Source organism: Helicoverpa armigera, chromosome 14 (genome assembly GCF_030705265.1).
Source record: "Helicoverpa armigera isolate CAAS_96S chromosome 14, ASM3070526v1, whole genome shotgun sequence".
In the NCBI taxonomy this organism is placed as follows: Eukaryota; Metazoa; Arthropoda; class Insecta; order Lepidoptera; family Noctuidae; genus Helicoverpa; species Helicoverpa armigera.
Genome location: NC_087133.1, coordinates 10,464,448 through 10,476,694, shown reverse-complemented (window position 1 = coordinate 10,476,694; position 12,247 = coordinate 10,464,448).

Below are 12,247 nucleotides of genomic sequence, written 5' to 3'. Positions count from 1 at the left end.
TAACCAGCTGACGCAGAGTACATAGTGTAGCCACTCATATGTCATTGTCAAAGATATTTATTGCTAGAAAGGACACTCCATACTTTTTGCAATGAATAATTCCCTGGTGCTGCGTTTTGAGATAACGGCAATGGCGACACAATGGCGTGGTTCGTGTCTCATGTATTTTTAGCTCAAAGGTGTGTTTACTATGTGACTTTTTCAGTCGTACCTAAACATTGTCTTATGTACATATATATCGGAAATAAGACGCAGACAGGGGACGTTTTTACTCGCATCTCGAGGGTAACCTTTTTAAAAAGTACCAAAGTGTAAAACCAATATTATTCTGACATCAGTAAAAGCCTCATTAGTGAAAGACTTCTTCAAAGTCCGTTCAATAGTTTTTGCGCGACAAAGTAATAAAATATCCATCCTGATGGCCCATTAATTAAACATGTCAAACTCCTTATCCCTAAGCTAAGAAAACCAATAAATCGAATTACTTAGTCAGAAACTGTTTACAAGTCCCGCTTTTGACCAAACAATCTACTCAAAACACAGTTACGGTATAACAAACTTAGCACTCGATTTGTAGACTGAATCCAGTCGAGTCTTCCTAGATTCGCTCGTGAATATTAATAGACCAACTTACTTATTCGTGTCTCTCTGCCAATCTGTTGAGAATCACCCGGATATCCAATAAGGGCTTTACCAATCAAGCTTAACTTCGGTCATTTATACACTAATTCGGAAAGATTAAGATTTAGATTTCGATAGCCATCTCGTCGAGTTTAATTTTTAAATTTTGTCCTGTACCTATTTTCACTAATCGGTATTGGTCGAAAAGAATTGGTCGAAGAGAATTTTGTTTTTGAGACTCCTTTCACACTAGCCGATTTTATACGCGCGTATACGCTTGGCTATTTCTACGCGCCAAAAACTGTTTTGTTTCATAATTATGTCATGTCATATCGAACTTATAGTTATCAATAATTGTTTGTTGCAGCAACGCTTTTCGGAAAAACCTAGCGGAAAATGAATTAGTGTGAAAGCGCTGTTAGACAGGGCCTTATTGACAAAATAGGATCTGAAAATCAGTAGTAGGTAATGCTCTTAATAGACCATTTATTCCGTACTGAAATGTGAAATATTTAATAAGCTAATATGAGAAGAAAAATATCATAAATCCTGAAAATCTTTTCTATAACAGCAATTTTCGCAGACAACCCTTGAAAATGATGTATTTGCTATAGAAAAAACCTTACAACTAATTTCTCCTTGGCAAAGCTTTTCATTTTGACAGTCCTACATGATACATCGCCCAACATCGAAAAATTCACCCTCTCGACAACTAGATAGTTGTCGAGAGGGTGAATTTTTCAAACAATCTCTGTTATAGACTTAGATATATTTACTCAATGTAAGCAATTAGTCTTATTTTTATTATTTATTTATTTTATTGTAAGCAACAACAGTAATTTGTTTTTATAGATAGCTTATCTGACACTATTCATAATAAATAAACAAATCCAATAAATTTTCATTTTTAAGTTGTTTTCGATAAATGAGCACTCATTTTGTGTTTGTGTTCCAATGAATTATTAACTAACTTATTGGGGAATTGTGTGATTAATTCGAAAGCTGTTTTAATCCACAGATAATAATTGAACATTAATTCACATTTAGACCTCATTTTTTATTATTTGGATTTTTTCATTTTGACGTGAAAAAATGCAATTTGAACTTTCGAAAAGATATTTATAATTTGTCTATTTAACTTTATTATAGCAATTATTATAGCAAGTACCTAGGTAGTTTATTTGTAGTATATTTTTATTTTCATAGATAGGTATTTACAATACATATATGTATATAAAAACTATCCTAGTAAAAAAATAATAAAAGACTTGTCTATTTTAATTTTACAATTCAACGGAACAAGAAAAGAACAATTAAAATTAAACTAAAATACTACCATTTTCCTTTCTATATTAACGTCATTTAAGGAATTTTGGTAACCAGTACAAAAGCATTCCTATACCCCGATAGAGGTCGAATTCCAAAATTAGTTGTCAGTGAAAACTACCAGAGTTTGAAAACTAATTAATTATAAACATTTGTGTTTCATTGCGTATAGGTATGATTTTAGTACGATTTCGGGCATTTATTTGCGAACCGTCATAATTTTTTTAAAACTTGCTGTATTTATGATTGTCTCAGTGCACCCAAACCTTTAGTTTCTTGATATTTTGAGACTAAACTGAACATAAATTAAATATGTTTTTTAGACAAATAAAATGCCTGCTATATTTCATACAGTGCGAAAAATTCCGAAAAATGATCGTAATGTGAATCTGAAGATACATAAAGGCAAGCATTTCTTCAGGGAATTATTATTAATTTCATAGTAAGTATTAATAATAATTTCCGGTAGAAAATACTTATAATATTCACTCATTATTCATAAATTAATTAACTTACATTTCTAATAATATCATAAAATTCAAAGCTCCGCAATATCATAACTGCAGTTCAAAATTCCTAAAAAATAGTTCAGTTCCGACATTCCGGGACAGCAAACTGAAACTCAAAACATTTCCAATAAACATCTAAAAGTGGAATCAACTGCGTCCAAGCTCGAGTTACGAGCGAACATTCTAGACTTCGAGAATAGTTGTCCGAGCTACCTTTGATTTCTTTCTCGACTTCACTTAAGGCCGTTACTGAAGTTTGTCCTCACCATGGATTAAAGAAAGATGAGTGGAAATGCCATAATGCAGTTTGATCGTCAGAATCGCTGTCACTCCTCATCGATGCCCTACCGTAGTATGACAAGTTGCTAATTTATTTCTCGAGGCGCAATAATTAAATTAAGTAACATCGTTTTGATGATTTAGATGCTGATTATCTTCAAAACCACGAGGGTAACAATTGGTAGGAACTAATGGTAGCTCGTACCAATTACGTAGCAACTCTCTATATGTGTTTCGAGGGGGGCGATGAGGAGTGACAGCAATTATGACGATCAGAATGCAAGTAGGTCAGAAGCCTTCTTGTAGGTCAAACCCGAACGTTGGACATGACTAAAACGATCAGCTAAGAGTGAAATAACGAGGGTTTTTGAAACATCTGTCAACAGTTTTTGGTATTACAAAAAATGATCGAGTCCTAAGAAGGCGTAGGTATAAAGGCGAAGACAGTTCACGTTCTTCGTAGGTACCTGGCATTTTGGCGCGTTACTTTCTTAGCAGATTTTCCGTTACGGCACCTCCGCTGGTCATTTTGTTCTCCATGGTCCAGCGACTTTCTCCCGTAGCGCTTTATTCAGCGCATAAGTTTAGAGAGCCTTTCTTGTGATTGTGTTAAGATGTTCCTTATGCAAACTGTGAAGCAATGTTTTGAGTAATAAAGCACTTTTCCCGCTGCAAGTGTAAGAGGTTTAGCTTGTGTGTGTGTGTTGCTTATAGTGTTGGGCCACCATACGAGTTAATAAAGCTACCTCTGTACCTATTTTGTGTTCTTTAATGTACATAAATGTTTACCTATTTTGTATTATCATCATCATCTGCCTAGCCTTTTCCCAACTATGTTGGGAACGGTTTGCGGTCTAACCGGATGCAGTTGAGTAAACCTATAAAAAAAAAATTGTAACAAAAAGCATATTTATTATCATTTCTGAATACGGAATTTTTTGCAATATACTCAGTAATATCAGAAAGAATTTTATAAAATCAAAAACAAGTAGGTACCTAATTACGTTTAAGATATCAGAATCCCAACTGTTTTCTAGCAATCTTAACTGTTATCTTATTTTATTTCTCGCAAATGTACCATTAAAACCATAACGGGAGACATAGAAAATGCCTTTGTTTCCATTCTATTAGATTTGGCAGCATTTTTGTTTCATAATAAGGTCATGGAAGTCAGTTTTCTTTGAATAAAAATCCTCTAATTTCTGGCTTACTAAAACCATGGTTGAAAGTGACCTATCGAACCTCTTCAACCCAGTAACCTGGACAACCCTTTACCCCTAGGTAATACCGATTGTTAAACATTCTGGATTCTGACTACATGTAACTATTGCCGAAAATGTTCAAATGAAAGCCAAGACAATATGCCTTCCGAAACACGCAGAAACTCTTTATACATAAGAAGATGGTCACCCATCCACGTACCGTAAGTGCCAAGCGTTGCTTAACCTTATCATAGAACGTCCCGTGTGGCTGCGTAATTAGCCACGAGCTCCTCGGATATATCCACGTTTCACTAAAGCACTATCTTTTGGATTACTTTATTCTAAACAAAGAGAAACTAGACTTAACTCTTTTAATAAATTCTAAACATAAATCTAACATAAGTTACGGTTAAGTTAAAGTAGTACACAATTTAGTTGTTAGTGAAACAATGTGATTTGGCAATCGAAGACTATCACAGTTGTAATATATGAAAGTGCAGTAGTGCAGAGCTGGAATGGTAAGGCGAAGGTTGTAGTGGGCGAAAAGTGGGTAGTATTTTTCTTAAATAATTGTTATTGTAAAAATGTATTAACCAACAGAATAAAATTAGTCTTTGTTGTAAAATAATTAACTCAAATATTGTAAAAACCTTTTTATAGAAAGTAAATAAATGGCCCGAACTAATCTCCTCTAATCTTAATATCCCACGCAGCCCACCATGGTAAGCTCCACTATGACAACGAATTTATGAAGTTTTAAAGATTATAACAAAAACACTAAAAGCAAACAAAATGTTGTGAAGAAAGCTTTCTAGAATATTAAAGCTATCATCATCCAACTGTCTACCCATTGTCATTATCAACATCTCCATAAAAAAAACACACAAATCATTCATTTTTCTTAGAACCCACCCGCTCCGCTCACAAAGCGACCTTATCCGCACCCATCCGGGTTTAACCGGTTTAAAGACTGGACGTAGCCGAGACAGATTGACACCGCAATTCCCGGTGTTTCGAGCGCAAGAACTAGAACATCGATAACCCGCCCGTGGAAAACCAACTTACCTACACATCACTAATTTGTAAGGTGTTTGGTACAAGACAATTAGATATAAAAATATTTGCTAGGATATATCACTACATAGTATAAAACAAAGTCGCTTTCTCTATCGCTATATCGATGTGTATGCTTAGCTTTAAAACTACGCAACTGATTTTGATAACAACTGACATATGGAACGCAAATAAAGATTTGAATTTGAATTTGAATTTGAATTTGATGCTGTTTTTTTAATAGATAGAGTGATTGAAGAGTATCAGCAATAATCAGCATTGCACCCGTGCGAAACTGGGGCGGTTCGCTAGTTATTACTAAAATACCAATATTATAAAAGTTAAATTTGTTTACCGAGACAGATTGACACCGCAATTCCCGGTGTTTCGAGCGCAAGAACTAGAACATCGATAACTCGTCCATGGAAAACCAACTTACCTACACATCACTAATTCGTAAGGTGTTTGGTACAAGACAATTAATATTTGGTAAAAATATAGTTGTGAAAGTGCGGTTGTGTTTGTTATGCTTTTGTGTACAAATGGCTGAACAAATATAGATGAAAATTGGCGTAGAGATAGGTAATAGGATAGGTGGTATCTCGGTGTACTTGTCTGAATAAGGGAGTGCACATTCAAGGAGAGCGTAAAACTGTAAGAAGCAGGTAACATGAAGTTTCTTTGAATTCTTTGATGCTTTGATTGGATATAGCTGCTACTACGTCTTGCGACCATCGCCTTTTAAATCCGAGTTCCATAAAATCGGGCAGCTATCTTGAAAATCAGAATAACAAAGCCAGTGGAGAATCAAGTCTTATCTATGACTGACGTGCACGATTCTATCGAATGTAACAAACCAATAGTGAACGCTTCAACTATTCTCCTTTTGAACTATCGTCCAATCAGAATCCGAGAAAATTCACCGTGAAAACTGTGATGAAAACTCGAAATCGACCGGTCGAATGCGGTGGTACAACACTTAAGCAAATAGTACATATGTACGCCTAGTAATAACCTATTGGCAACATGTGAGCTAAGTAAATGTTTCTTGGAAACGAAATATTAAAGTTAAAATAATTTTTGCTTTAAATATAAGGCAATTTCATAAGAATAATATACCAAAAGTATTGACGTTATTTATCGTATTTTATAACGCCTGAAAATATAAGTTAATTTTCAGTCTACATAACTGGTACATAATTTGTACCCCGACTGACAAATCCTGAAATTGAAAGACACTAGGTATAATTTTCCACTAAACACACATTATAATGAGATACCAATTAATTATGACGACAATTGACACTCAAAGCATAATACATTATTTCATCATACTGATTCCCCGTACTAAATATACTGGGAAAATGAGTAAATAAACGCCACGGCAATTTAGAACACATTTTCACTATATTCGGACGCAAACTAATTACTCTTTTCACATCTCTGAGCTTTGCAAGCGAAATTAATTAGTTAGTCACTTTACTTGTGAACTTTGGGATATAGAAAACGTTGAAATTATTGACGTTTGAACGTGTAGGTAATTGTGTCAAATGTATAATGTATGTTCATTTTGTTTAACTACAGATATTCGAATGGTTTCTATAGTTGTAAGGGGAATCGACACAATAAATAAATGATATTTATAAAAGCCTTTTAAAGTATTTAGGTAGGTACATTTAATTTAACTAACAATAACGGTACGGTAAATCAAACCCCGCTTGGGGTAGGCAGCAGTCCAGCAGTAGATATCGTCTAGGCTAGGCTGTAATAACTACAACAGGCCTATCAATGGGCGTATCGAAACTATTACTAAAATTAATATACGATTCCAAAAGCTAAACTCTGATCCCAAGAAAAACTGCAAACAAGAATAATATAATCTACTGTGACTACATAATTGAGCTAGCCACCACGAACATAATGTTGCCATTTTACACCTCTTAATATGAATTAATCTCACCATTAAAATAAGCAGTAAACACCTTACTAAAGAAAAATATTCAAAAGTGGACAAAAAGACACGAGTAAACTGCAAACTTAATAGAAGCAGTTAACTGTACATGGGTTTATAGTTAAGTCACGGTAATCGTTGTAATCCTTATTATTTGTAACGGCTAATCTTGTGTAAATATTGTAGGAGCTGAGTTAGAGGGACGAGGTTTTTACGATATGAAAACGATTTTAAGTATGTACGTACTCTATGTGTTAAGATTTTTTTATTGTAAACATTTTTTTTATATCTATTATTTTTACTGATATGTATTATTTTTCGATGTTAACCTTTTCTGAAAATCAATGTGGGAGGCCTACATAGGTATAATATTCGGTAGTCGATGTCCAATGGCTAAGACGATGATGATGATGGTTAAATTAGTCAGACAAATATTATGCAGTCGCTTGCTCTGAATTTTTGAAATCATTCAATCTTAACATTTTTCAACTGGATTACGTGCATATCAGATGTAAATATATCGTTCAAGAAGCCTTTGTTACATAAAACTTCCTGATTAAACTTTTGTGAAGAGCGGTGTTACAGTGAAGGACTGCGGACTCGGATTATCAAACGTGACGAAAAGTATCTCCCGGTAGAAATGTCAACGATGTTCAATTATTGAAGTTGTACAGTAGGTATTACTTAAACTAGGAAATATGGTATAAAAAAATTACTGACTGACTAAGAACCCTTATTTTAAAGTCGGTTAGAATTAAACAAATCGTATCAAAGAAAATCTCTGAAGTAGAACGCGCGTTCCAAACATCATTGTTAAATAGGTAAGGACCTTCTTCCCGCACCTGGATAAACTCGCATTTATAATATTCGTAAGGATACTACAGAACTTCTACTAACTAATCGTCACTCTGAATAACCGTCATAGTAACTTTACCGTAATAACGTTGATGGCGACACTGCTTGTCTTTTAGCATATTTTCCAGGCGCAATTAAGACTGCTAGTTGGTAAGGTAATTGCACACAATTTTGTCCTGGGGTTAGCGCATAAAAATATGACGCTGACATTTTTATTAGCTACTCTACTTAACTTTGAACGAGGCGATTACCTTAGTCGGTTTACCCTAAAGCCTGTATTTGCGCTAGTTTTTAGTATTATATCTACAATTTGACTCCATGTGGATATCAATGTAAATGGTAAAATCACTAAAATACTTCATTAAAACTGAAGCTGCTGATTTCACTGCGATACATGCCTACCCTATCCTGCCCTATCCTATGCTTCCTATTAAATGTTTATCATTTAATACGAATATTGTCACGGTAAACACAAAATTACTGAGAAAATCTATTTCCTCCAATTTTCCATGAATAACATTGATTCCCATTATTTGGAACATTCATCATTATTATCAACACCCTCTAATTAATTAATTAACCATGTAAATATATTCCCGAAATTGATCAAAATAGAAGTGGGAAAGGATGTCGATTTTGCGAAGATATACTAGTTTTTGTCTGTGGTTTCATCTACGTCCCGAAAGAACAACTTAATGCACTGTTATAAAAAGTAGTTTTTATAATATCCTGATGCATAAGCGAACTGTGTAATACTTAACTAAATTCCATCAAAATCCGTTCAGTACTTTTAGCATGAAAGAGTAACAAACCTCCACCCTGTTTGTAATATTAGTACTTATGATGTGATATCAAAAACCACCAAAAATACCTAAGTCTAATCTCAATATAATCTAAGTCCAATCTTAATTCACTCACCTAGTATTAACAAACTGTCAATAATTCTCACTAAACTAGCTTCCTTCCCTTAAGCTCTCTATCTAATTCCCCAGAGAAGCTGCTCAATCATTTGACTTCGAAGTCCAAACGGCAAAACCACGGGTGAAGTTTGCAATACAAGACTCCCGTTAACTGGCTATCCGAAACGACAAATTTATTACCAGTGGCCATCGGGAACTACTCGTACTGTAATGGTAGAACGATGTGTTTGTAAGTTGTATTCTATCGCTCTGGTAGTGGGAGAGGATTGGTATAAGGTATGAGAGTAATACGATGTTCAATTGTTATAGCCTTCTAATTTTTGAAACCAACCTCATGTCTGGCTATGCGGAGTATAAAATGAGTATGAAATGAGTATGAAATGAGTATGAAATGGGTATGAAATGAGTATGAAATGAGTGTGCGGAGTAGGTAGGAGTAAACAAGCAATCTTGTTTGTGACACTCAAATGGAAAAGCTTCTGAGTTCCTATCTACCATAGTTTTACTCTGAATGGCTGCCGATCTGACCTCCATCCCTGATCTTTGAAAAAATTGAATGTTTTGTAATTAAGTTAACCAGTTAAGTTTTTCTCATTCTCCTTTCGTTTATAACTTGTAATCAAAGCTCATTGACTTTACAATCATATTTCTGTTTAAACAACAAAGACTCGTCTTTGTTTATTCTAACAAAATAATCACAAAATATTTATTTTATAATAGGAGGAGCTTCATTATAACCATATTATTATAAACAACTAGCTATGCCTCCCGGTTTCACCGCGGCGTCTTGGGAAAACTTCTTCACGTGTTGGGATAAATTAAATTTATTTATTTATTCAGGCAAACCAACAACATTATTGCAAAACAAGTATAGTTGCTTAGTTTTATACGTACAAATTAAATAAGTTTTCTTTCTTTCTTTCTTACATGTTTGCAGTGTAAATATGTCACTTACAGGTATGCACACCATTTACAATAAATTACAGAGAATAATACTTATTTATAACATTATATCATAGATGTCACCGGAGATACCGTATAATCAAAACAATAAAAGAATTATTCAATTCAGTGCAGTAGTTTTAAAGCAAAGATACAAACAAATAGAAAATCCTCTTCATTATTTTAGTACATACCTATAGATTTAATGCGTCTTTAACGTGGTTAATTAGCCATAAGCCAAGAATCATGTTCTAAATATAGATAAGACAACAAATCAAAATATCAAACATTACCTCTGCTCGAGCCATGTCTATTGACCTCTAGCTCAAAGGCACAAAGCAATCTTAATCCAACACCGAATTCCCAAGCAGTATTTCATATACCAACATATCGAAGTTTCGAGAACATGTAACTACCCACTTGAATGTAAATACGATATTCGATTCGTGAATAAACTAACTGGTTTGGGTAATCTCATGTCTATGTATTAATCTCGGTTTTAATATACACCTGTAGATGGTAAGCTAGGATTAAGCTTGTTCGAAATATTAGGTATACTAACTTGGTTTCATTTAATTCATGTGTGAAAAAAATATGAGTGTCATCTTTAAAGCATGGAGAACCTTCTCCAATAGTCTAATCTAATATTGTCTTTTTCTCGCTCTATATCTTCATAGATTTTTCTTCCTACTGAAGTTATTTCTCAGCCAGATCACTCAGACAGACTGAGCTTCTCCTTTTGCTAATATCAGTAAAAACAGTGTAACATATTGAAGCGTTGCCTTAGTGTCAACAAACCTTTCAGACACAAATAGTATGTAAAAACATTTGTTTTCCAAACATTTACATACGGGAAAGTGAAAACGCATTTCCACACAACAGATGTCAGAAAAAAACAAATGACAGACGTCGTTCCAAAGTTTGAAAACGCTGTCTCATAACATTGGTTAAAATAATCCTTGTTCCAGTATAATAAAAAATGTTCAGTAATCACACGTTTCCTGAAATATATGACTGTAATTTTCATGTTTAGTAAACACATGCTAAAAGACCATTAAGCTACATTTTAATCGCAAAAATATTGAGCATGATTACACCACGTATGGTCATAATAGCATTTTTTACTTATAAGTTTTCCTGTGAAAAGCCCAAATACATACAAATAGGGTTATTTGTATTTCATCATATTGGCTATGAAAAGGTTAAAAAAACAATAAATGGAACACACACAGAAGAAACCAGGAGGAGCTCGTCATAACAAGATGGTCACACATCCATAGACCAACCGCACCAAGCGTTGCTTAACCCCACGAATCTATTAAGGTTTGTTATTTAGCCACAAGGATCTACAACTATGTATATTAAACTACCATTATTATGCTACAAAACAACTCTATTATTCTAAAAGACACTAGCTCCCAACCTAACAAAAACACAAGTTTTGCACTACAAACGCCATGTCATGAACGCACCATGACTCGTAACTATGGCAACCAGACTTCGATAAAAAACAGTGACGGGCCAAAGTGGCAAACATCTGTGGCCTGTCCACAATATGGATGGATGTGCTGCATTTATTTGTAGGAGGAAATGTCTATGTCAGGAAAAAGTGAGTTGTAAGCGAGTAGGAATTAGTTTGGTACCACAACTGTGAAAGTATAGCGTTTTTCAATTTATTCGGCTAAGCGTTTATACCATTGTTCTAAAATCGACGTTGTAAAATTGTAGGCTAACTGGTATGTGCGAAAAAATCCGAATAGAAAATGTTCGATAAAATAATATTTCTAACTAACAATCACTGCGTTCACGAAGTTTAATTGAGCTCTAAACCAAAGCCGTAAAGCGTGAAACCGGCCGAATATGACCTCTAGCGATTCGATATTCAAATATGACGACCGAACAAATAAAAAAAGTTTCCCCTTTTCATTATCGGATCTCCCTCACCAAAGTTTGAAAAAAGAAATTCTATAGATTTTAATGGTATTTTTTTTTTTCATAAAAGTTGAAAGTCCCAATTGAAGGTTTCTTGGCGCGGAATTAACTTAGAGTTGTGCTGTATTCGAGTGGAATAAGCTCGGAATGACCTTTCGTGGGCTGCTGGGCCCCCGGCGAGATTGACGCCGTATCCGCCGGTATTATCCGCACTGCGGATATAGGCCAATTATTTTATTAGCCTTGTGTTTTTCATTTTAACTTTGCAGACTTTTGAGATTTTGTAGTTGGCCTTATAACAGTAATATTCACTTTGAAACCTATTCTCGTCAAAGTTAAAAAAAAGAACAAGAAAAAATCTTATCGAATGGAACGAAACCTCTCAATTTACAAGTGCACGTAGATAGTGCATTCAATGCAATTCGATATACATGCACTCAAAAATCAAACTGGCCCAAAATTATCTATCACTAGCCGTGGTTCGGATATCCGCGCAGCCGTATCCGAACCGGCGGATACGGGAAGCCGCACTGTTATTTGAAACTCCAGCCAGATTGGGGAGTGTTGCAAAATTTTACCTATTAAAGTGTAAATTTTGAGCTCCGTCTCCTAACTTACTTAACCATATTAGATGGAAAGCCGTTTTATAATAACTGT